General features: G+C 37.9%; 1 long non-coding RNA gene, 1 other non-coding gene and 2 pseudogenes across 3 annotated transcripts; 3 read left to right on the top strand and 1 right to left on the bottom strand.

Annotated features, from left to right (window-relative positions):
• The first annotated feature begins 1036 nt into the window (after positions 1–1036).
• Positions 1037–3981, top strand: LOC147919531 (uncharacterized; annotated as a pseudogene).
• A 29-nt stretch (positions 3982–4010) lies between these two features.
• Positions 4011–5115, top strand: LOC147919530 (uncharacterized; annotated as a pseudogene).
• Positions 5116–13059: 7944 nt separating this feature from the next.
• Positions 13060–14160, top strand: LOC147919529 (uncharacterized). Of its 2 annotated transcripts, none has more exons than XR_015592513.1 (2): positions 13060–13614; positions 13732–14160. It is a non-coding gene; the product is annotated as an uncharacterized LOC147919529 (long non-coding RNA). The 2 variants fall into 2 exon arrangements; XR_015592512.1 differs by having other exon boundaries at positions 13089–13226.
• A 9743-nt stretch (positions 14161–23903) lies between these two features.
• LOC147919528 (small nucleolar RNA R71) lies at positions 23904–24010 on the bottom strand. The gene has a single exon (XR_015594240.1). It is a non-coding gene; the product is annotated as a small nucleolar RNA R71 (small nucleolar RNA).
• Between the last annotated feature and the right edge of the window lie 1020 nt (positions 24011–25030).

Here is a 25030-nt window from a genome sequence, read left to right as displayed (position 1 = left end):
TTGAAACATTTTTCTAATATGAGAATTTGTTAAAAATACCCTTTTTGAGATAATCCTTTTCAGGAAAAAACTTCTTTTTGAACAGTTTCATTTTTGCCCTCTTTTACACAAATTACAATATGTTAAATTAATTTAAATTTTTTTTAAAAGGTCTGGATTCTCTATTTTACATTTAGGATATAGTTTTGATGAGGTAGGGTTTAGTATTTGGAGTTTAGGGAAAAACCTATAACTTTTGGTCTAAAATATAGTTTTGATGAGGTAGGGTTTAGTATTTGGAGTTTAGGCATATTTTATGTAGGGAAAAAATTATAAGTTCAGTTATTATTAAAAAAAAATTATAAGTTCAAAAAAATTTAGAAGTTCAAATTTTATATAAGAAAACAGTGTATTATTCATGTAGATATATCCAATTTACGGATGAAATTTTATTAGGTTTATCTAAAAACCTATTTCATCTTTTGAATTGTTGGTGAATGAGCATTAGATTAGTGTTAATTAAACTTGTTGTTACTGAGATTTAAAGTAAAATTCAATTTAGGAAAACAAATATGTAAGTCTGATAAAAAAAGTTCATATTCGAAAGTTCTAAAAAAATAATGAGTTATTAGACAATATTATATTTATTTTCGTAGAAATGTTTAAATGAACATGAAAACATTGAAAACACAAAGAAAAATATGAGCAAGCAAAGCGAACTACAATATGGAAATAATTTTTACTGTATGACATCCAAAATTGTTGGACCGGCTCATGGAGAGTAGGAAAGACATACATAAACACTCTAATGAATAAATAAAATTTTCAAACATTTTCACATAATTTTTTTCTTCGTAGTAATATTGCGAACAACAAACATGATAACATGCAAAAAAAATTTTAAATTATTCAAGAATACCGATTAAAATTTGGAAAGATATATAAAAATAATATAATTTTTTATAGGAACCTAATGACTGAAATTATATAATAATGACTGAAAATTTGTGTTAAAAGGAGAGTAATTAGGCTCCCTACGAATGTAGGGATTAGGCTAATGGGTTGGCCTGTTGTGCCCCAATGGTTGACAAAAAAAAAAGGAGAGTAATTAGGGATTGAATTCTAATTTTATGGAAAACGGAATGAATTCTGCTTTTATGGAAAAAGAATTAGTAAGATCTAATGAGGAATAAATAAGTAAGCAATTATCAAATTACTTACAGAAAACATCTCACCATTAGATTATATAAAACTAAAATGCCAGAAACTAAGCAGGAATGGAAACCCAAAATTTAAAATTTGAGCCAAAAAATTATGAATTGATAAAAGAATTTTGAGAACACATAAACATCTCACAATCTAATATAATCTAGAATCTTTTCTTGCTCATAAATCATTATAAGACTGAAACCCAGAAACCAATTTTTTACATAATTTAGAATCTGTTCTTGCCCCTAAATTATACATAAGATTGAAACTCATATTTATCATTTCAAAATAAACTATCATCAATTTTTCCTAGGATGAAATCACAAACTGATAAATTGTGGTTTTAGATCAGCAGAAGCCTACAAATAGTTTTTACTGAAGAATGAAAAGAGGAAATGTTGAGAGTTTTTTTTTTTTTTTTTCTTTTTTTATGGGCCAGTAGTTACTTAGGTTCAAAGTACAAATGAATTTAGTTAATTAAGTCCAAATAACAACATAAGACAGGTGTTAGATAAATAACATGCCAAGTGTCATTTCCTTAGCAAAAGTTGAGAAAAACCTTCTCATATTATATAAGATAGAACTATAATACTTAACATCATTAAACTAGGTTTGAGTTTTGAATTTTGATAATGTAAAACTCTGTTTTGATATCATAAAAACAGAGTATTGATATAGTAAAACTCTGCTTGAAATCGTAAAACTCTGTTTTGAATTTTGATATCATCAAGCAGTGTTACGATGGAATCTCACTCTGCATATTTGTCTTTTGTAATTATTTTCAGAAATTATTCAAGTTGCCATATATTCTGGTTCGAATGAGGAAACTGTTGGAGCGTCGGATTCTACAGTTTTGAAGAGACACTCGAAAGATGTTGCTTGGGAATATGGAATGTTGTCTGATTCAAAGAATCTGGACAAAGTTAAATGCTAATTGTGTGGCAAAAAATTCTCAGGAGGTGCTTACAGGATAAAAGTACACATTGCCAAAATTCTTGGAAACGTTTCTGATTGTCCAAGATCATCAAAGGATGATCAAGAGAAGTGCAAGAATGCTATCGAGGAAGCAAAGAAGAAGAAGAAGAAGAAGAAGAAGAAGAAGAAGAAGAAGAAGAAGAAGAAGAAGAAGAAGGTAACTCTAGATGATGAGCTGCAGCAGACAGTTAATGTTCATGGCAGTGGAGATATGGATGATGTGATTGAACTTGAAGAAATGGGATCAAGAAAGAAGCAAAGGACACTTGGTCCAATGGATAAGTTTGCAACAAACATCAATCCAGAATCTAGACCTCTTCCAACTAGGCAACAAAATATCAATGATGCTATTTGGAAAGAGAAGCTACACAAGGTTCAGCAATATATTGCTAGGTGGGTGTATGCTTCAGGGGTTCCTTTCAATACTATCGCAAATGATGAGTTTAAGCTAATGGCTGAAGCTATAGGACAATTTGGTCCAGAAGTCACACCACCAAGTCAACACCAACTTCGAGAGCCTTTACTTAAGGAAGAGGTTGATAGACTTCATGGTTTGCTGAAACCACAAGAAGAAGAGTGGAAGAAGAATGGATGCACGGTTATGACAAATGCTTGGTCTGATCGAAAAAAGGAGAAGTATCATGAATATGTGTGTTAATTGCAAATGAGGTACAATGTTTCGCTCATGTAAAGATAGTTCAGATGAGGCTCATATAGGTGGATATATTTTTGAGTATGTCAAAGGCTGCATTGAGGAGATTGGTGAAGAGAATGTAGTTCAAGTGGTTACTGATAATGCCGCTAACAATATGGCTGCGGCAAAAATGATGAAAGAGATCAAGCCGAGTCTATTTTGGACATCATGTGTGACTCACTCTATCAATTTGATGCTTGAAAGCATATCGAAACTCACAAGGTTCAAAGGCACAATTCAGATGGCGAAAGAATTCACAATCTTCATATATGCTCATCATAAGACATTGGCGTTGATGAGAACATTCACAAATAGGACAGACATCGTGAGACCTGGATGTGTTACTAGATTTGCATCATCATTTCTTACTTTGCAAAGTCTCTTGGACAAGAGGGATCAACTATCAGCCATGTTTTCTAGCGGTGAGTGGAGAAATTGCAAATGGTCGAAACATTCCAAAGGAATGAAGGCATTTAACACAGTGATGAGTGTTAAATTTTGGAATGGGATGATAATGTGCTTGAAAGTTTTTGGACCATTGGTCAAACTGCTTCGACTTGTTGATGGAGATAAGAAGCTTACAATAGGATTTTTGCATGGAGAACTGATAGAAGCAAAGAATCAGATCAGTGATGGATTAAAACATGGAAAAAAAATGTGAAGCCGATATTGAGTATCATTGAAGAAAGGATTAAGGGTCGACTTGACAATCCTTTGCATCTGACAGGTTATTTGTTGAACCCATACTATTTCTATAAAGATTCAAGCCAAGCCTCCAGTGACGAGGTATCAAATGCAGTCTTTAAGTGTGTCTCTGCATTTTTCCCCAATGATGTTGATATGTTCAAATTAATCCCTAGAGATACTCTCTCAAATTAAGAGATCACTACAGTACTTAGGGGTCGAATTCCACAAGGACTCAAGTCTACACAATGGATTATAGAGTTTTTTTTTAATTATGCTAAACAGATTAATTTGAATTGAAAATAACAATGCAAAATATAAAATAGAAGCTTGTGAAAATTCAATATATCAAAAAGCTAGGCCTAGGGAATTTCTCAGGAAATTATGAAATATTAAATCAATCAATAATTAGGATTCAAGCAATTAAAGATCAGATCTAGAACTCTAAACACTTTCAGGGTTGGAAAAAATGGCGACTGCGAGTGCGAAAGGCGATTCTAGGGTTTTGAGTGGTGGTGATCAGGATGCGACGATGGAAGATATTGGAGAGAGATCTAAGCCACCTGGTGATCCACCGGATGTGCCGGGACTATGGGTTGCTAAGGTCACATGAGGAACGGTTGGGGGGCGTTTAGCTCCGGAGGCGGTGGTGGATGATGAGTTTGTTGATGCAAGAATGATGTTGGAGTTCCCGGATGGTGAGGATGGGGAGCCAGTGGTGACCATTGGAAAGGTGATTTTGGAGGCTATGAATGGACTGTGGAAGAACTGCATGGTTGTCAAGGTGTTAGGGCGAACCGTGCCAATCGCAGTGTTAGGTCGGAGATTGCGGGAACTATGGAAACCGAGTGGAGCGATGCATGTTATGGATCTCCCACGGCAGTTTTTCATAAGAGTATATGGCGGCTCTAACTGGTGGTCCATGGAGACTTTTTGGGAGCTACCTGTTGGTACAAGCCTGGTCGCCGGATTTCGATCCGCTAAGGGATGACATTACCACGACACCAGTCTGGGTGCGGTTGGCTAACCATCCTTTGAATTTCTATCATAGTCGGGTGTTGATGAGGATTGCTAAAGGTGTGGGAAACCCAATTAAAGTGGATGTTCATACTCTGAATTTTGAGAGAGCACGGTTTACTCGGGTGTGTGTGGAGGTCAACCTTAGCAGACCACTTAAGGGGACGATTATGATCAATGGTGAGAGATTTTTTTTTGCGTATGAAAGATTGAGTAACATTTGTTCTGGATGTGGTTTGTATGGACACCTAGTTAGCTCATGCCCGAAACGGGTGCAAACTCGGGACGTTTCTGGTGCAGTGGCTACAGAGGTGAATGCGGACATTTCGAGGAGTCCACCACAAGAAAATGATGGTTTTGTTCCGGTGAGGCACCGTGGTAGGCGGTCGGAGCCGCATCGGAAGAGTGGTCCGTCTATGGTAGCAAGTGGTCGTACGGCTACGGATGGAAAGTCTGGTGCATCGAATAAGGAAAGTGTTCTCGGCAATATTACACTCTCGAATGCTTTTGGAAGGTTGGGAGTTGATTTGGAAACTCCGGAGAAAAAGACAACTTGATTGGATTCGGGGAAGTATAAGGAAAATATTGATGTATCAAATCAGATACAGAGGGAAAACATTAATGTTTCGAATCAAGTTCAAAAGGTTAATTGTGCCATGGGGGGGAAGGAACCGGTTTTTGGGGCGAGTTGGAACGAAAAAGCGGTTGGGCCTCCTGATGGGCCTGGGAATAGAAAAGGAGTGTTTGTTACAGGGCCGGAGAAACATATGGGGAAGCCCAAACCTGTGCGATCGAATAAGCCCACTAAGGGTTTGGTGTTTGGACGAAAAAAGAGTGAAGTGGAATTGTCGGTGAATGGGAAGCGTCTTCGGACTGAGAAGGTAAGTCCGAGACGTGAGGGTGGTGAGTTTGATCATACGAATTTGAATGGAGGTGTGGTCGAGTTGGGTTCCTGTTCAGGCTCCGATCTGGGCTCAGATGCGACTACAGGCTCTCAATCGATGGATGTATCGAGTGGTACAGATTTGGTGGTGCGTCAGGAACCGTCGTCGGAGGGGATGGAGATCCATGCGCAATGATGGTCCGCCCCAGCTTTTCTTGTCGTGATTTATCTTGTAATGATTAACGCTTTATTATGGAATTTCCGGGGGGGGGGGGGGCAAATAAACCCAATTTCCGCCAGTCGGTAAGGTATTTACTGAAGAGGTTTTCTACTGATGTTTTGGCTGTGTTCGAGACACATGCTGGTGGAGATAGAGCAGGGCGCATATGTCGAGGGTTAGGTTTTGAAAATATGTTCCGAGTTGATGCGGTAGGTCAAAGTGGTGGACTTTGGTTACTATGGAGATCAAGTATTGGTAATGTTACGGTTGTAGAATCGTCTGATCAATTTATTCACGCACTCGTAGAAGATGGGATGGAGGTGTTGAATCTAATCGTTGTTTACGCTGCTCCCACTGTAAGTCGTAGAAGTGGGCTCTGGGATAAGTTATCTGAGGTGATTAGAAGAGTAACTGGACCAATGGTCATTGGTGGCGATTTTAACACGATTGTTCGACTTGATGAAAAAACTGGGGGAAATGGGTTGTTATCTCCTGACTCCTTAGCTTTTGGAGATTGGATTAATGAGGTGTCCCTTATAGATATGGGGTTTCGGGGAAATCAGTATACTTGGAAAAGGGATCGAGTGGAAAGTTCCTTTGTTGCTAAAAGGCTGGATCGCGTGCTATGTTGTGCACAGTCGCGTCTTAAATGGCAGGAAGCTGTGGTAACTCATTTGCCGTTCCTTGCCTCGGATCATGCTCCGTTGTATGTACAACTGACGCCGAAACCTATGGGAGATGCTAGTAGGAGGCCGTTTTGGTTTGAAGCGGCATGGTTACAGCATCCAGGGTTTAAAGATCTTTTAGTGTCTTCATGGGATAGAAACATTAATACTCGTGAGGCGCTGGAAAGGTTGAGAATGACTTTGAAGAAGTGGAAGAGAGAAGTTTTTGGTGATATCAATGCTCGCAAGCTTCAACTTGAGAATGACATAAGGATAATTCAGGCTCGCATTGACCAAAGTCAGACGACTGAGTTGTTGGTTGAGGAGGATGCGTTGTTGAAAGAATTTGATGTGGTATTGGAACAGGAAGAGATGCTTTGGTATCAAAAATCAAGAGCAAAGTGGTGGTCTCAAGGATATAGAAATACTAAGTTTTTTCATATGTCTACAATAATCAGACGGCGAAGGAACAAGGTGGATATGTTGAGGGATGATAGCGGGAGTTGGATCTCAGAGGGGAAAGATCTTGAGAAGTTGGCTGTGGAGTATTTCAGTCGCCTGTATTCGCTTGATGATGTAGATATGGAGTCTGTGGCATTGTCATGTGAGGGTTTCCTGAGGTTGACTCGTGGAGAAGTCTGCAGGCTGAATAGACCTTTTACTGCTTCGGAGGTGGAAGGGGCCATTCATAGTTTGGGGGGGTTTAAAGCCCCGGCACCAGATGGCTTCCAGCCAGTTTTCTATCAGCATTGTTGGGAGGTTGTGGGAGAGTCAGTGTTGCGACTTGTGCTGGAATTCTTTAACACTGGTTGTCTTCCTCCTAATACGAATGATGCGTTGGTGACACTGATCCCGAAGGTTGCTAAACCTGAGCGCATTACTCAGTTTAGACCGATAAGTTTATGTAATGTTCTTTTTAAGAAAATTACAAAGACAATGGTAGAAAGATTGAAGGAGGTTATATCTACTATTGTCGGTCCTGCACAATCTAGCTTCATACCAGGACGGTTGAGCACAGACAACATAGTGGTGGTCCAAGAAGCTATGCACTCCATGAAACGCAAGAAAGGTAAGAAAGGTTGGATGTTATTAAAGCTAGACTTGGAGAAAGCTTATGATCGCATCCGCTGGGACTTTTTAGAAGAAACACTAAGGGCAGTCTGATTGTCGGAGGTGTGGGTTGGTTGGATAATGCAATGTGTCTCTGGTCCGTCGATGACTCTGTTGTGGAATGGAGAAAGGACAGAGCCTTTTAAACCTTTGAGGGGTCTCCGACAGGGTGATCCTCTATAATCCTACTTGTTTGTTCTGTGCATGGAGAGGCTTTGTTACTTAATTGAAGGGGAGGTTGATAGTAAAGCTTGGAAGCCCATTACTTTATCCGTAGGTGGCTCTAAATTATCTCATATCTGCTTTGTAGATGATTTAATTTTGTTCGCTGAAGCTTCTGTTGCTCAAATACGAGTAGTGCGTAAGGTGTTGGAAAAGTTTTGTTTGGCGTCGGGACAGAAAGTGAGCCTAGAGAAGTAAAAAAATTTCTTCTCAGCTAACGTATCTCGTGACATGAGTAATCTGATAAGTGCTGAGAGTGGTATCAGATCAACGAGGTAGCTAGGGCATTATTTGGGAATGCCGCTGTTGCAAAAGAGAATCAACAAGGAGACTTTTAGTAGTGTTGTTGAGAAGGTCTCCTCTCGTTTAGCAGGCTGGAAGGGCAAATGCTTGAGTTTTGCGGGTAGGTTGACCCTTACGAAGTCAGTGTTGTCTTCGATACCAATTCATACGATGAGTACGATAAAGCTTCCTGCGAGTATTCTTAGTCGTTTAGACAGGATTTCTCGTGACTTTCTGTGGGGATCTACTACAGAGAAGAGGAAGATACATCTTGTTTCTTGGAAGAAAGTCTGTAGACCAAAGTGTGACGGTGGCTTAGGGATAAGAGTGTCGGGAGAGATGAATAAAGTTATGCTTGCAAAGATTGGTTGGAGATTACTTCATGATCAGACCAGTTTATGGGCAAGGGTAGTCAGAGCGAAATACAAAGTTGGTAGTGTTCATGACATGGGGTGGTTGCAGAGTAAGAGTCACTGGTCTTCAACATGGCGTAGTATTGGTGTTGGGTTGCGTGAGGTGATTCTAATGGGTCTTAGCTGGGTCGTTGGGGATGGAAGGACTGTGAAGTTCTGGACAGATCGTTGGTTGCTGAGTAGACCATTAGTGGATCTTGTTATACAACCTTTGCCTGTTGGGTATGAGATGGCTACAGTTCGTGATTATTGGCAGGATGGTTCGGGTTGGTTGTGGGATTATATTGGCCTTTATCTGGCGTTTGATCAGAGGTTGGAGTTGGCATCGGTGGTTCTAGATGTAGTGACTGGTACCAGAGATCGTTTGTCTTGGAGTGGAGAAATGGATGGGAACTTTACTGTTAGTTCGGCCTACTCTATGTTGATACGGGAAACCTTCTCAGCACAGAACATGGGTTCGTTCTATGATAGAGTGTGGAAAGTTAAGGCACCAGAAAGGGTGAGACTTTTCCTCTGGCAAGCGGCGAGACAAACCATTATGACGAACACAGAGAGGTGTCGTCGGCACTTGTGTGATGATGATATCTGTCAGGTCTGTAAAGGTGGTATAGAAACGATCATTCATGTTCTTAGAGATTGTCAGGCTATGGTGGGTGTCTGGCAGCGGCTTGTACCTCAAAGGAAGCATCCACTGTTCTTCTCCCAGTCCTTGTTGGAGTGGTTATACACGAATCTTAGCCAAGGGGGTGGTTCAGTTCGCAGTCCCTGGTCTGTTTTGTTTACGTTAACAGTATGGTGGGCTTGGAAATGGCGGTGTGGAAATGTGTTTGGTGATAAGTCTCCCTGGCGTGACAGAGTAAAACTTTTCTCAGAGACTTGGCAAAGGCGGTTGTGGCTGCGAATAAAGGGACGAAGGGACCCGTAGCAGAGAAGAGAGAGTGTTTAGTACATTGGGTGCCTTCATTGGTTGGGTGGTATAAGGTGAACACAGATGGAGCATCAAGGGGTAACCAAGGGCTAGCAACTGCGGGTGGTGTACTGCGGGATGAACCGGGGAGCTGGTGTGGGGGCTTTGCACTTAATATTGGTCGTTGTTCTGCACCATTAGCAGAGTTATGGGGTGTGTATTATGGTCTTCTCTTAGCTTGGGAGTGGCGGATTGCTAGAGTGGAGTTGGAGGTGGATTCTGAGTTGGTGGTTCGGTTTCTTACAACGGGGATTGGTGACTCTCACCCGTTGTCTTTCCTGGTGCGTCTGTGCCATGGCTTTATTTAACGGGACTGGATAGTTCGGGTTACTCATGTGTATAGAGAAGCTAACCGCCTCGCGGATGGTTTAGCTAACTATGCTTTTACTTTGCCATTAGGTTATCATGTTTTAGATACGGTTCCTTCTTTTGCTGAACCTTTGCTGGATGCAGACTTATCAGGACCTGCATGTCCTCGTCTTGTTCGAATGTAGTTTTGGTGTTTAAATAATAAAAGCTCGGAGGATTTCCTCCCGGTCCTTTACCAAAAAAAAAAAAAAAAAAGAACTCTAAACACTTTTGTAAAATAAATCAGTTATCACTACAAATATTATCTAAATTTAAAACCAGAAAATCCAAATCCCTTTGTAAAATTCAAGGTTAAAAACCAGCTTTAAAAACAAGTTTAGATTGTTCACAAAATTACTAAATCAAATCTCTTTGCAGAAAGTAATTTTGCTCATCAAAAGGTTTTATCAGGAAAATCAATTATATTCTCATATCTATTTATTTTCCTAGGTTATTAATTCTAGATGGCCAATCAAGGATTAATATGAAGAACAACCTAAGATGAAGATCTAGAAAGATAATGAATCCTAAATAAACAGATCTAATAATTCATAAAAACCCTGTGAAAAACCCTGAACCTAACAACAAACAAACTACTCAGACATATTCAATGAAACACAAATCATCATTCTGAATAACATGCAATAGATATTAAAAGAGTAAAGAAGGAGTTTAGAAATTCTTCTCTCTACAAAGGAGTTCAGATCTCTCTCTCCCAAAGCTCTCAAAATCTCTCAGGGTTGCAGAAAATAAAACTTGCTAGAAAATAACTTAAGGGTTTCTAAAACCTAAAAATACTATATATATATGTCCTAGAACACGTCACAGACTTGTGTTGCAATTATGGAAAACTTTGGGGCAGATTTGTAAAACTTCCAAAACTTGGGTCTTCTTGCGGCTAACAGGGGTGTCGATCGATGCTAAGGTAGTGTCGATCGACACCATCACTCTGAATCGATTCCAAGTTCTCTTCCTTAGCTGAATTGCTCCAAAATCCCTCTAACTGCACCATTTTGTTCCTTTCATGCCAAAATCCTATAAATCCCGAAAAGACTCAAAAATAACCTAGAAAACAAATCAAAAGATTCTAAAAGACTTCTTATATCATGGTTAAAAACCACAAAAACCATGATATATCAGATTTCATCACACAATATCAAGTTATCAATTTTGAACTGGCGATTTACAAAAACAAAGAAGGGAACTTTGGAAAACCATGGGCCATCCTAGGCTGCCAGAAGGAGGATTATGATCCAGGTATTTTTCAAACAAAGCACGATCATGTTTTTTTCAAACAGAGCATGGATTTGCATCATCGTTTCTTTGTATCATCATTTCATTGGTTAAAACATAGCACGATCATGTTTTTAAAAAACATAGCATGTGCAGGTTGTTTTCAAACAGAGCATGGATTTGCATCATCGTTTCTTTGTATCATCATTTCATTGGTTAAAACATAGCACGATCATGTTTTTAAAAAACATAGCATGTGCAGGTTGTTTTCAAACAGAGCATGGATTTGCATCATCGTTTCTTTGTATCATCGTTTCATTGGTTAAAACATAGCACGAGCATATTTTAAAAAACAGAGCACGAGCAGGTTTGTTGCAAACAGAGCACTTGCAAGTTTTTTTCAAACAGAACACGAGCACGTAGTTCTACTCCATCACGAGCATGACTCACTTATTTACTTAGATCATTTACATTGGTTTATATTTTAAAATTTTAATTTACTGGTGGGAAACATATATGGAAATGCTGTTCCTAATTTAACAAAAATGGCTAAGAGAATTTTGGCTTTAACTACAAGTTCATCCGGATGTGAAAGAAACTGGAGTACATTTGAAGGAGTTAGACTTTATTTTGCTCTAATTTTCAATTACCTTGATTTTTATGCATATAGTTTAATGGTTCAGTTAATTTATATTGCTCCCTAGTATTATATGTAGGTACATACAAAGAAACGAAACAGACTTGCTGTAAGTCGAATGAACAATCTTGTGTATGTCCAATTCAATTTAAGATTGATGAACCAAAGGAAGAGACAAAAAGAGAATAATATTGATATATTGGTTGCGAATCATGCTACTAATGCTCAATCATGGTTAGTTGATGGGATTTCCAATGATGGAGAGGACTCACAATGACCAGATTCTACAAGTTGACGGAGAAGAAGAACTTGAAGTTTAAAATTAGTTTATTTTTCTGTTTTCGTTTTGCTATTTCAATTATTGAGTTTTAGACTACTTGGGGTTACAATAAAAGGTTGATACTTTGACAATTTCATGAGTATTTTTGCTGAGATCTTAATATATATTTGTTTTTTATCATATATATTTAATTATTTATGTTTAATATATTTATAATTTATCATATCTATATATATTTTTGGTAAAATTTATTTACCGTATATATTCCGTATATATAGCAGCATATACAGCTATACGCTAAACGGTAGTGCACCACCCGGTTAGCGCCTAGCGTATTTTAGAACAATGATGATAACACACAAAAGTTAGAAATTACTTGTGAAAATTTTAAACTCTTTGTTTCTTTATGGGGAATTGTGAAAAACAAAAAGAAAAATAATGGGAAATGAAACTAATTTTACCGTCGGTGTGATGGCTAAAATTAATAGATTTGTATGGTATACTATAGGTTAATGGTAGATTTAAAAAATGTAGTATAGATATTGTTAGTTACGATAGACTAATCATATATATTTTAGTTACAATAAATTTATATATAGTGATGACAGATTTATGTAATGTTATTTAGTTATGGTAGACTAATGTATTGTTAGTTGCGAACTTGCGATGATTTAGGGGGAATTATTGGTTTAGGATTTAGAAAGAATTTTAATGACTTTAAAAGTTATGTAAAATATGTTGTTATTCAATCAAGACTTTTTAAAACTCTTTAAAAATTTGGTGTTATTGGTTGTGGATTTGTAAAAAGTTATCTAAAATCTTGATAAATTTAGTGTTATTGGATTAAGAGTCTTATAAAGTCATTAAAAGTTTTATGTTATTCAATTAAAACTAAAGAATCTTGGATTGTTAATGAATTTAAATTTTGTGTTATTGGTTTATGATTTTATATCATTTCCTTCATAACAAAAGTCATGAAAACTCTTTCATCAAATAGAAAGATTTTGAAAGATTTTATGAAAGATTTTACAAGATTAGGATACACAAATCAGCAAGATTTAAAATATCTTTCTAAACAATCTAATATAGAATCCTTCATTTTTACTTTCTAAATTTCTATGATTTTAAAAATCAGCAAGATTTTTAAAAACACAAAGTCATTAACTCTTTCTAAATCCTAAACTAATACCTCCCCTTAACTCTTACTATAATAACACATATTTGGTCAGACTTAGAAAAATAGAGTATATTAGAGCATTTCTACAGATTCTCTCACTGTTACTCTTATAATTGGACCTAAAAAAGAATAAAAAACTCAATATTCCGTCGATTAAGAAGAAAAACGTTTATCTGGGAAGAAATTTGAGTAACGTTGCTAATGCGAGGCGGCGTGTTTTTACACGTTGATGTATTTTTTTCTCCCATCTTCTTTTTTTTTTTCTTTCGCGATCATCTCCCTCTTTTCTCTCTCACGATCCAAAAGGCGAATCAATCGCCAATTCATCTGAAAACCGGAAAAATCAATCGAATCCTTTGATTTTTCCAACGTAAAATTGAGGGTTGTTGGTGTATGAAACCAATGGGTTTTCGGATCGGCTTTGATATCTTTTAAAAACTCAAACTTTAAAAGATTCAGATTAATACTTGGGAGAAAATCTTCAACTTTCACTAAGTAATCTTGATTTGGGGTTTATATAAATTCTGGGTTTACTTCGTTTTGTATTGATGAGAATTTTTTTTACACTAGTAGTATAGAGTATTATTGGAAACCGAAACGATGGATCATGTCATTGGGGGTAAGTTCAAGTTAGGTAGGAAGATTGGTAGTGGATCATTCCGTGAAATTTGTATTGGTATGTATCATTCATTCATCAATTTGATTGCTTTTTTTGGTTCTTTGGTTGTTTTTTTAGAGTAAATCAGATACTGCTTTGCTATCTCCTCTTAACTGGCCCATGACTCCAACAACACCTTCTTCTCACCGTAGAAGGTTGTCCAGAAGTAGCAGCAGATCGTCAAAGGTTTGTTACATCATGACCCATATTCTCAATTCTCTTTAATTGTGATAAAGCTTGCTACTTTTGGTTGATGAGGAATAAAAAGACTTGACCTTTTGTGGTTCATGGGTCTGTCCTGTCCTGCTTTCTATCTTCTCTGTTCTCCAGTATTGGATAAGTTCTTGTCCTCCTTTGCTAGATATGTGAATTGGCAATGTTATGAGGAGGATGATTTTGTTTAAGTTCGTCTAACCTTCTATAAGATTCTATAGTGGAAGGATGTATTGATTTTGTCTAACCTTCTATAGGGTTTTATTATTTTGAAGAATGATTTTGTTTAAGTTCTAAGTGAATTGCTTTGATTAGTTTAGTATTAAATATATGATTAGTTTAATTTTGAGCAACTTGATAGAGTTGCTGGAGTGGAGATGGTCTAGTTGTGATAGACTTAGTGAATAGATTGTTCTTGTAATCCTTTGTTTTAGTTTTTCAAAAAAAAAAAAAAAAAAAATTATAGCCATTCAATATTTTGAAAAAATAGTTTCCCTTAAAAATAAGAAATTTAAATTTTGAGAGTTTCTGAAGTAAAATTTTTGTTTTTTGTTTTTTTATTCATGCAAAATATAAAAACCAAAAATCTAAAAAGGGTACACAAACTGTGTACAATAAATATTTTGGGAAGGAAAAAAAATATTAAATATACAGTAAAACCTCTATAAATTAATAAAGTCGGGACAATAAAATTTTATTAACTTATAGAGGTTTATTAATTTATCGATAAATTAATAAAATATTAACTTATGAAGAGATTTTTTCATTTACATAATTTTGAAAATTTTCAATTACAAAATAAGATACTTTGTTATGATTCACATTTTTATAAAATTTTCTTGATCTATAATTTTGGTTATCGTAATAGGATTGATGCTAATAGTTTAATTAATTATCAAGGTGAAAATGATAAATGTTAGAAGTTTAGAGTTGAAATGACTGCACCCGCATTCCCAATCCTCACACAGGATCCACGGGAAATGATCTCACCGGAACCCCATAATTCTGACGAGACAACCGGCATAGAAATCGCTCCTTACAAAAACTCCCACAAATACACCAAACCCCACCTCATCTAGTTACTGAGTCGCACAACTAACCACCCCTAGCGACCGAGTAACAAGAGAAGTGGGCTGGAATATTTGATTCCATCCAGCCACGGACAACACTTCCCCACAAATACTCCAATTCACTATCAAATCCTCTAGTGTTGATCGACACCTCCATTTGGTGTCGATCGTCACCCAACACACCACTTGCGAACCAACACACATTGTGTCGATCAACACCTCCCAGTGTCGGTCGAACCTGACTCCCACGATATCACTTCCATTGACCGCATCTGTTCTCCTATAATCCAAACACACAACTACATGCTGGTGTCGCTCGACACCCCAACCTTACCACAAAACCGTCTGTACCAGACCACAATACAAACAATTATCTAAAACACAAACCAACCGTTCATTTCACAAACCCACTGCTGGATATGAAGCTTGTAGCACCACAAAGCCACCTACCAAATTTTAGCTAAATCGGACTCCGTTTCATCCTCCAAACGTTGTCCCGAAGTAGCCATCTCAGACCAGTCCACGCAGTCCATTTGCAGGTGTTGGTGTCGACCGACACTACAATGGTGTCGAACGACACCAACCCAGAAATCACGATCGAAGCTTTCTTTCAAGCTTCTTCTCGCTGCAAATCACTAATCCGCTACAATCATTGATTCTCTACTCAATCTACCACTAAAACAACACAACTTACCTGGATAACAGCCATGAGAAAGCCTCCTTGTCTCTCCCAATCCACCACCAAGCTCAAATCCTTCTCCTAACACATTAAAAGGGTGGATCTCCTTTCTCCTCCCTTTCAAGTGAAAGCACCACAACTCTCTCTCCTTCTCTCCTCTAGAACCACCCGTCGCCCCCCCCCCCCCCTCTCCTAAACAAGGGGCATCGAAATATAACTTAAATACTCGAGCCCTAGGGTTTCTCAAACCAAACCGAATCAAAGCGACAATTTTGAAACAACCGAACAACCACCAATTTAGTGGTGTCGACGGACACCCTCCTTAGTGTCGATCGAGACCCACAATAAATTTGGGTTCGGGATGTTACAAGAGTTTAGAAGAAATTGCGAGTACTATCTTTCATGGTAATGATGAAGTCAAATAAGATATTGCGATGTCTTTAGAACTAATTACATGTAAAGAAGCAATTATCACATTTAGGACTCTCCACAATTTTTGTATGCGATTTGAGAAGACAACACCAATATTTTTAATACAATAAAAAAGATTAGAGATGAGTTCTAACTAGAATGCAAATTCAAGAATACACAAACAGCAATAAAGTCATATTTCACTAAATTTTCTTAGATATATATATATATATATTAATTTACTTTATATTATTATTAATTTATGATATTGTTGGAACCATATTTTTACAAAAGATTTCCAAAAAATTATTATTTTATTATTTTATTATTTTATTATTTTATCGAATTGTATCATTTTTATACCGACCCAACTCGAAACCGGAAATATTTATTAATTTATAACGAATATTAATTTATAGAGATTCTACTGTAGTAAGAGGTACAACCATAAGAAGTATAAAAATGCTAAGTCAAAATGGATACAATGAGTAAACAATGTTAATTCACAATAGGGTAAAATGATATTCATTATATAAAAGTGTACATTGACATACAATTCTTGAGTACTATGAATATTGTTTAGAAATTTAGGTCGTGAATGTTTTGGTAATATATAGTTTAAATATATGTTTAAGAAAAATGATATGGGGCACACAAACTGCGTAATTAAATATTTTAGTGAAGCTGAAAAATATTTAATCTGGTAAGAAGTACAACCATATTATTTTTCATAATACAACGATGTTAATTTATAATGGGATATGGTGATAGTCAAGAATATATTGAATAAAAACTGTGTCTACACCATTTATTTACAGCGCTTATACGAGTATTCAAATATAAGAAGATGATGTACATATAAAACAATTATTTGAAAATGTCAACATCGTCGTGGATGGTCATTTCCGAACGCTTTGCCTATATATATATATATATTTTTTTTCGGAATGTAATGTTAAATTATATTCAAATAAAAAATACGTTGTTACAACTAGGGAAATTCATCTCTAGTGCTCCTATACCAGAAATTCATTTCTGCATTATTTCCACTTAATCTCACTACCTTTTTTTTAATGAAAGGACGAAACTACCCCTCTAATAATTTTTAAAGAATAGTTGTACCATATATCCCCTAGTTGCACCTTGCATAGTTGTACCATATATTCCCTAGTTGTACCAGTTGCACCATAGTTGTACCAGTTACACCTCACATAGTTGTACCATATATCCCCTAGTTGTACCAGTTGCACCCTAGTTGTACCAGTTGTACTGCGCATAGTGGGAGTTTAATTATATTTAACCTAAAACAATCTTCATTAAGGGTAATATTGTCCTTTTACCATTGAGGGAGTTTTGAGAATTTGTTTTGATAGAAAGGGTGTTATGAGATTTTAGCTCTACAACTAGTGCAGCGTTGATCTGAAAAGTTTTAAAACAAGCACAACACATTAAAACTTAATTGTGTGAGCAAAACCTAAGCTTGTAACCCTTGTCATAACGTCGATCACCCATAAGCCCAATGGCTAGCAGTTGGTCCCTCATGTGGATGAGCCGAGAGGCCGGTTGGGGAGTCTCACCATGCGTCCGCCCATTTCGCTCTTGCCAGATGCAGTAAACTGTGGTTTGCAGAACCAAGTGAGTCAAGAACCGCTGAACCCCAGTTGCTACATGCGGAAGAAAGTACCGAGTGCGAGGTGGTAGAATATTGAGCATTGCAAATGTTGAATGCAGAAGCTTTCCAGACCTCTGCACTAAAGCGGAAAGAAAAGAATAAATGGTCCCGTGTTTCAGTGGCACTATTACAAAAAATACACGCCCCTTAAGCACCCCTGCTCCATTGCACCAGTCTGTCTCCAGTAGAGAGTTTTTTTCGAATCGCTAATCACATACAGAAGGAAAACTTTGGCGTCGAGTGAGTGACCCAAACACTATTATGCCAAGATACCTCAACAACCGTTGAGCAAATTTGATTCCAAGTGTCCTTGGTGGAAAATTGGGACTTATACTTACCATTGTTACCTTTCCATAGCATTACATCAGCTATAGAGTTACTCATATCTTGCTTCAACCGCAGTTCAGCTTCCATTGAGTTAAAGCTGTCTTGTCGGTGCCGCCAGTGGTGACGTATTCCCCACGCCTCTGCAACAGTCATATGTTTATCAATCCTCATAGCAATAAAACCTCAATCACCCGCCACATCCACCAGCCGACCCATGCTGGAGCAATCATCGAACGAAAAGGAGGTGCAAAGCCCATTTTTTACTTCCATTTTACAAAACTGCTTTGCAAGATCTCTAAATTTGAGAACTTTCCTCCACATCCATGAACCTAGAGTAGTCGGTTTAATAGACCAGAAGTTCCCCCTCTTCATTAAAGTACTGCCAACCCATTTAACCCACAGGGACTCACCTCGAGATACAATTCGCCAGATCAGTTTTAAACAACACACATCATTTATTTCTTTTAGAGACCTTAAATACCAGGCCACCTTCCCTTCTAGGCTTACAAACATTCTCCCAAGCTATCTTTGCTTTATGAGGGTTTAAGTCCGGACCTGACCAGAGGAAAGCCGAACACAACCTATCGATCTCGAGTATACACTATCATGGCAAACGAAAAGCTGATAACCAAAAGCTGCAAATGCTCCATAACATCGAGTGTACCAAGTTAAGACGGCCTCCAAAAGAGAGAAACCGGGCTGTCCATGAGCCAATTCTCTTTTTAAGCTGCTCAAGTAACGACATATAGTCAGAGGAAGTAACTTTGCCTATATATTGGACTAAGCATTTTGTTTCAATTGTTAAATTTTTGATATTTTAAAAAAAATTGAGCATAATAAGATGATTTATAGGATTTTCTATAATTACAAATAAAAGTGTAATAGTCATTTTGGATTGTACTGTGTTTTAATTTAAATAATGCATTTTTAATCTATAAATTTGAGTCTTCCTTTGTGTTAGTTTGAACGCTTCTCGTGACCAAATTTCATCATTTAAATACATGTATACTAAGAGCTTTACAATTATGCATGAACGGTGTATACAAATTTAGTATGGTGTACTCTTTTATTATTAGGAGTAGACATATAAATTTGTAAGTGTTAAAGAAAAAAAAATTGAATTATACTTTTCTATTGGAGAAAAAAATTTGATACGAGACTAACCAACTATGGATTAATAGAGAATTACAAATGATCTTATAATCAGTCTCATTTTGAAAAGTAAAACACAGAGTCACTTAACTGGAATTAGTTTATAGATTCCAATGATCGAACGCAACCAGCAAGTGAAAAAAAGAACAAACGTGAAAAAAGATTTACAAGAAAAGAACAACCAGCAAGTCTTGCTTCAACTTCTACCAATTCTTCAGAACCCCTGCATACATTAAACAGATTTGGATGAGAAAATGCTAACATGAAATTTTGTGGAAACAAATATTGTTCCAGAAACAATTGCACTTATACAACCAAACATCGGCAAATAGTATCTCATTTAGCTTTCTCGCTTTGATTTTGATGAATCAGATTGGTAGTGCTGGCTACGTATTTAACACTCGTTTCCCTGCAGTCAAAGGAATCAACACATTAAAATAAACTATAACTAGAGCAACGTGAGGTAACATTTGGGTATCAGCATAGTAATTAAGAATGTCACTACCTTTATACATTTATATGATTAGAGAATTCTGGTGCACGGTCTGTTAGGAGCGCAAAAATCGAATTGAGAAAATATGCGAATTATATTTAAAATATTGAAATCAGAAACGAATTACAACATCATAATATAAAGCAGAAAATAAATTACAGAGGCGAGATATGATATATATTTTCTTAATTCAATAAATCGGCCGTAAATACTTTCGGACAATCGCGATTTATGAATCCCATGATACAATCGATCACAAACTATTACAGTAGCACACCAGTAATAGAACTCAAGCGAACAGATCTACGTTATACTCTCGAGACTACTAAGCTAAGAACTTATTTGGACTAAGCTAAGAACTTACTTGAACTAAGCAGGGGAGAGGGAGAGAGAGCTCTTCAGAGGAAGGAGGATTTATGTTTTTGAGTGTGAGAAATAATGAGACGTTGTGCCTCTATATATAGTGGAAGGAGGGAGTTCTCAAGAAAATATTCACTGAATATTCTTGGAGTACTGCCCAAGTTTGCTTGGAGTTCACACCAAGTCTTTCCAAAAAATTAAATGAGCCTCCAGCTGTCCCAAGAGCCTAAGAGCCCAAAAGCCCAAGAGCCCATGGCCCGTTTCCGATGAAGAACTTTTTCCCAAACATCCCATGTAGCTCACTTCACACTCTTATTTCTCATTCAAATCAACTCTGTTTTGGACGTATGAGTATACCATCTTGTATTACTCGTTACCAGCTTTCCATTGCACTATCGACCCGACAATTCCGAGCAGCCATTTGGCCGAAATTTTCCCAGAAAGTCACCGGAAAAACCACTGTCCAAAACCTGCAATTTTTCTGAAACTTGCTTCTGGAAAATTCAGTTCCAACAATCCTCCACATGAATAGAAATAAGTCTAAACATATGACGACATAACTAACCCTATAAACTAACACTACTAGCTAGACTAGACAGACTTTCGAGAGTATATGCAAAAACTAATTGTATCTGAGTTGGTGGCGTTTTTCAACCTTGAACCGATTCATTGTTATACCTGTCGAGTTTACTCAGCCAGATGGTGAACATGATGTCTTGAACCATCCGGATTTGTATGTAAACTTAGACAACATGCATAACACAACTTCGTTTTCTCGTAGAACGAGTTTCTCTATTGTGGTCTTGAACATGCCTGGTTAATCATGAGTGAACTTGGAGAGTATAGCCTCATATATTCTCCTAGAAACGGCCCCATTTCACACTCATAGGGTGATTTTTAATAGCTGCTTGTATTTGAAGAAATATCCTGTAATTATTTCAAATATTTTACAAAGCTACATTTCCAATCATTAAAAGCATATGCTTAACCTATAATATACATGAAGCACTTTACATCATTTTAGGAACTGGAAAAAGATGATAGTCTCTTAGTGCTTGTAGCAAATTCAGCTTGATTTAGTTGTCCCTTTGAACCTAGGTCATGGGGTCTCCAATCTGAGTAGGTGGGGTTACCATCAAACCTCCTCTTAAGTCGTAAGCTCTAAACCCATTCCTCTTGATGACTTTATAACTTGATCTTGCGCCAAACCTTTTGTAAATGGATCCGCTAGGTTTTCTTTCGTATGGATGTAATCGATCATAACTACACCAGTTGAGATAAGTTGTCTAACAGTTTTATGTCTCCGTCTGATGTGACGAGATTTTCCATTATAATGGGTATTCCTTGCTCTGCCCAAAGCCGATTTGCTATCACAGTGTACACGTATTGCAGGCACAGGGTTCCCCCACATTGGGATGTCTTCCAAGAAATTATGAAGTGATTTAGCTTCCGAGATAGCTATCTCCAAAGCTATGTATTCAGATTCCATAGTTGATTTAGCTGCCAGAGTTTGTTTGGAAGACTTCCAAGACACTACTGCACCTCCAAGTGTAAAAACGTATCCACTCGTGGATTTTGAGTTTCTCGAGTCTGCGATCAAGTTGGCATTACTGCAACCTTCCAAAACTCCAAGTTCTCTACCATAGTGCAAGTCATGATCTTTGGTATAACGTAGGTGATAACTCTCTAATTTACATGTTTTTAGCATCCTTTTTTGTCCATATTTTGCATTGTTTATACCCTTACCTTACCATTTTTAGGTCATTAACTGTAAGAATTCGCATTTAGGCCATTTAGGGTGTTGCATTCTTGCATTTGCATACTTTGGATGAAAATAGATGCTTTACAGCCTACTCGATGGGGAGAAACGAGGACAAATCCAAGCATGTACCCGAAGGAGCTATCGAGCTGGAAGACAGTCTGAACCCCAACACGATCGAGGAAGATTCAAGAGCAGGAAGAACAACCCGAAGACCTACCCGAGAAGTAATCCGACCTCATCCTCGTGCACCCCATCGAGTAAACCCTCGGGCAGGACTGGGAAGCTAGGTAAAAGGGGTTTCCATATATAAACCCCCCTCTTCTTCCTCTCGACTGAGCACGCCGCAAACCCTCAAACCAGAGAGCGAGAGCTTGTGAGAGAGATCTAGAGCGACTCAAACACTTTTCCACTTTTGTTAGGATTTATTTTACTTCTTTTTGCTATTCTTTTAGATTGCTACTCTGTACTCTTTTATTTCTATCTTATTTTCAATACAATGCAATTTTCATTTATCTATGCTTTCATGTTTTCTGCAACGAATTCTGAGTAGTGAAGTAAAGTTTCTAGGGATAGGAAAGACGATTTTGTGTTCTTGATCGGTTAGGATGTCTTAGTTTGATTGTTTATGTTTTATAAATTCTCTTCTAGATTGATGTTCTTAATGCTATCAACAAACCGAGAGGGTGAGATTAGATCTAGGGTGTTTTACCACCGAGAGGTGTAGATGAAATGCTTGAATCAATCAACGCTAGAGATTTACTCACTTAGCCTAAAAGATTAGATGAGTAAAGGGTTTATTGACAATAATGAATCGGTTCGTATTGCCTGCTTGGTCATGTTTCTCCAACGAGAGTTGGGTAGGGGAGTGATCAAGGTTGATTGTTTCTATCACGAGAGTGTTTTAACAAGGTTTTAGAGATTCATTGTCTAGAGAATATTTGCTTGAGGCATGTAAGACATCTGTATTGATCATGAACACTTAGGAGTCGATTAGCCCATCCTTAGAAGCTTTCGGATTTTAATTGTTTGCATTTTTATTCCTTACTCGATCCCTTATCCGAACAGGTACACGATCACCTGCTTCGAGTATACCTTCGAGCTGTTCATACTTTCCTTATTTACTCGATCACCCCACCTGATCCGTACTTGAATGCTTGCATCGAGTGCTTAGGTCGTGTGGTTCCTTGTTTATATTATTTCTTTTATTATTTTAGGATTGTTAGATAAAACCCCCTTTTATTGCTTGGCTTGACTTGCTTGCTTATGATTGCATCCTATCTGATAGCATAACAACCATTTGGATTGATAACCCTTCGTACTAGAACTGCATTGGGAATTTATACCCTGGGTGAAAATCCTGTTATCAATTTGGCGCCGTTGCCATTTGGTTGATTTTAATTTGCTACGTTTAGGATTTTAGCACTTGCTATATCAAGTTCTATTATCTACATTGGTTCGGCATCTGACTTGTTTGCTTTCGTGTTTGTTTGTTTTGCACTTCAGGTACAACCAAAGCACCCACCCGACCCGTCACTCGATCACCTGGATCGGTTTGACCTTTGTGTACTCACTTGGTCACCTACTTGTGCATTCAAACGCGATCCAAGGGTAGCCAAAACTTGAGTCCTTTCATCGACAACATCGACAGACCAAGGTTACTTCATCCACAACAAGTTCAACAACCACAACTAGAAACAATTGAGGAGACAATGAACAATCAGAATGGTCCACCAGCTCCCCAAGCAAGGACCAACATAGGAGCAGGGGATGCTCCATCTAGTCATACTCAAAGGAATGGCATTGTGGCACCTGCTGTCCATAACAACAATTTTGAGATCAAGAGTAGTCTCATCCAGATGATACAAAGCAAGAACTTTCATGGATTGCCAATGGAGGACCCATTGGATCATCTGGATGAATTTGATAGGCTCTGTAGCCTCACCAAGATAAATGGAGTTAGTGAAGATGGATTCAAACTCCGGCTGTTCCCATTTTCTTTGGGAGACAAAGCGCACCTCTGGGAGAAATCACTCCCCAAGGAGTCCATCACCACCTGGAAAGCATGCAAGAAGGCGTTTCTAGCCAAATTCTTCTCTAACTCCAGAACCGCAAGGCTGCGAAATGATATTTCCAGCTTTGTTTAGAAGAACAATGAGACGTTCAGTGAAGCTTGAGAACGTTTCAAGGGATACACAACCAGTTGTCCTCATCATGGCTTCAGCAATGCTTCATTGCTTAGTACACTATACCGAGGTGTACTCCCCAAAATACGGATGTTGCTGGATACCACAAGCAACGGAAACTTCCTCAACAAGGATGTCGATGAAGGTTAGGACCTAGTGGAGAACTTGGCTCAATCTGATGGGCTTTACAATGAAGAATATGATCACACTATGCGATCCACTAGAGAGGAAGATGCCAAGTACAAGAGGGACATGAAAGCCCTCAATGACAAGCTTGATAAGCTCCTCAACCAGCAACATCATGATCATGCAATCTCAGAGGAAGAACAATTTTTACAACAAGATGGGAAGAATGCCCAGCTAGAGGATGTGAACTACATCAACAACCAAGGAGGTTACAACAAAGGGTACAACAACTACAAGCCAAATCCGAATCTGTCATGCCGTAACCCGAATGTTGTCAATCCTCAAGACCAAATCTACCCATCAGCAGTTCAAGGGAACTAGGTCTAGCAAAAGCCTTTTGTCCAATACAACCAAGGCTATGCTCCTAAGCAGCAGTACTCTGGCAATTACCACCAGCCCATTGCACCACCTGGATTCCAACAACAATAATGCCCGTATAACCAATCCCAAGACGCTGACCTACGCGTCCTAATTCAGCAGATGATCCAAAATCAGGCATCGGCTGCTATGGACAACGCAAAACGGTTTGCGGAGATGCGCAACAAAATCGATTCTGGATATAGTGACTTGACTGCCAAGTATGATTCCCTCAACACCAAGCTGCGGTACCTAGAGGGCCACCACACCAACCAACCACCTCCAAAGATCAACCAGCTTCCAGGTAAAGCTGTTCAGAACCCAAAGGATTATGCCACTGCCCAAGCCATTTTCCTTGATGATGATTATGATGACTACCTCACTGAGGACATTGATGTTCAAGATGGGGAGGATATGGATCACTATGGGATAAATGAGGCCAAGTACTACATATCCGTGTACAAACCCGAGCCTTTACCCGAGGAGACTGATTGAGTTGATGATCGAGCACT

This window comes from Camelina sativa, chromosome 20 (genome assembly GCF_030686135.1).
Source record: "Camelina sativa cultivar CO46 ecotype springtype chromosome 20, ASM3068613v1".
NCBI classification, from domain to species: domain Eukaryota; kingdom Viridiplantae; phylum Streptophyta; class Magnoliopsida; order Brassicales; family Brassicaceae; genus Camelina; species Camelina sativa.
This window is presented reverse-complemented; position numbering and strand designations above follow the sequence as displayed.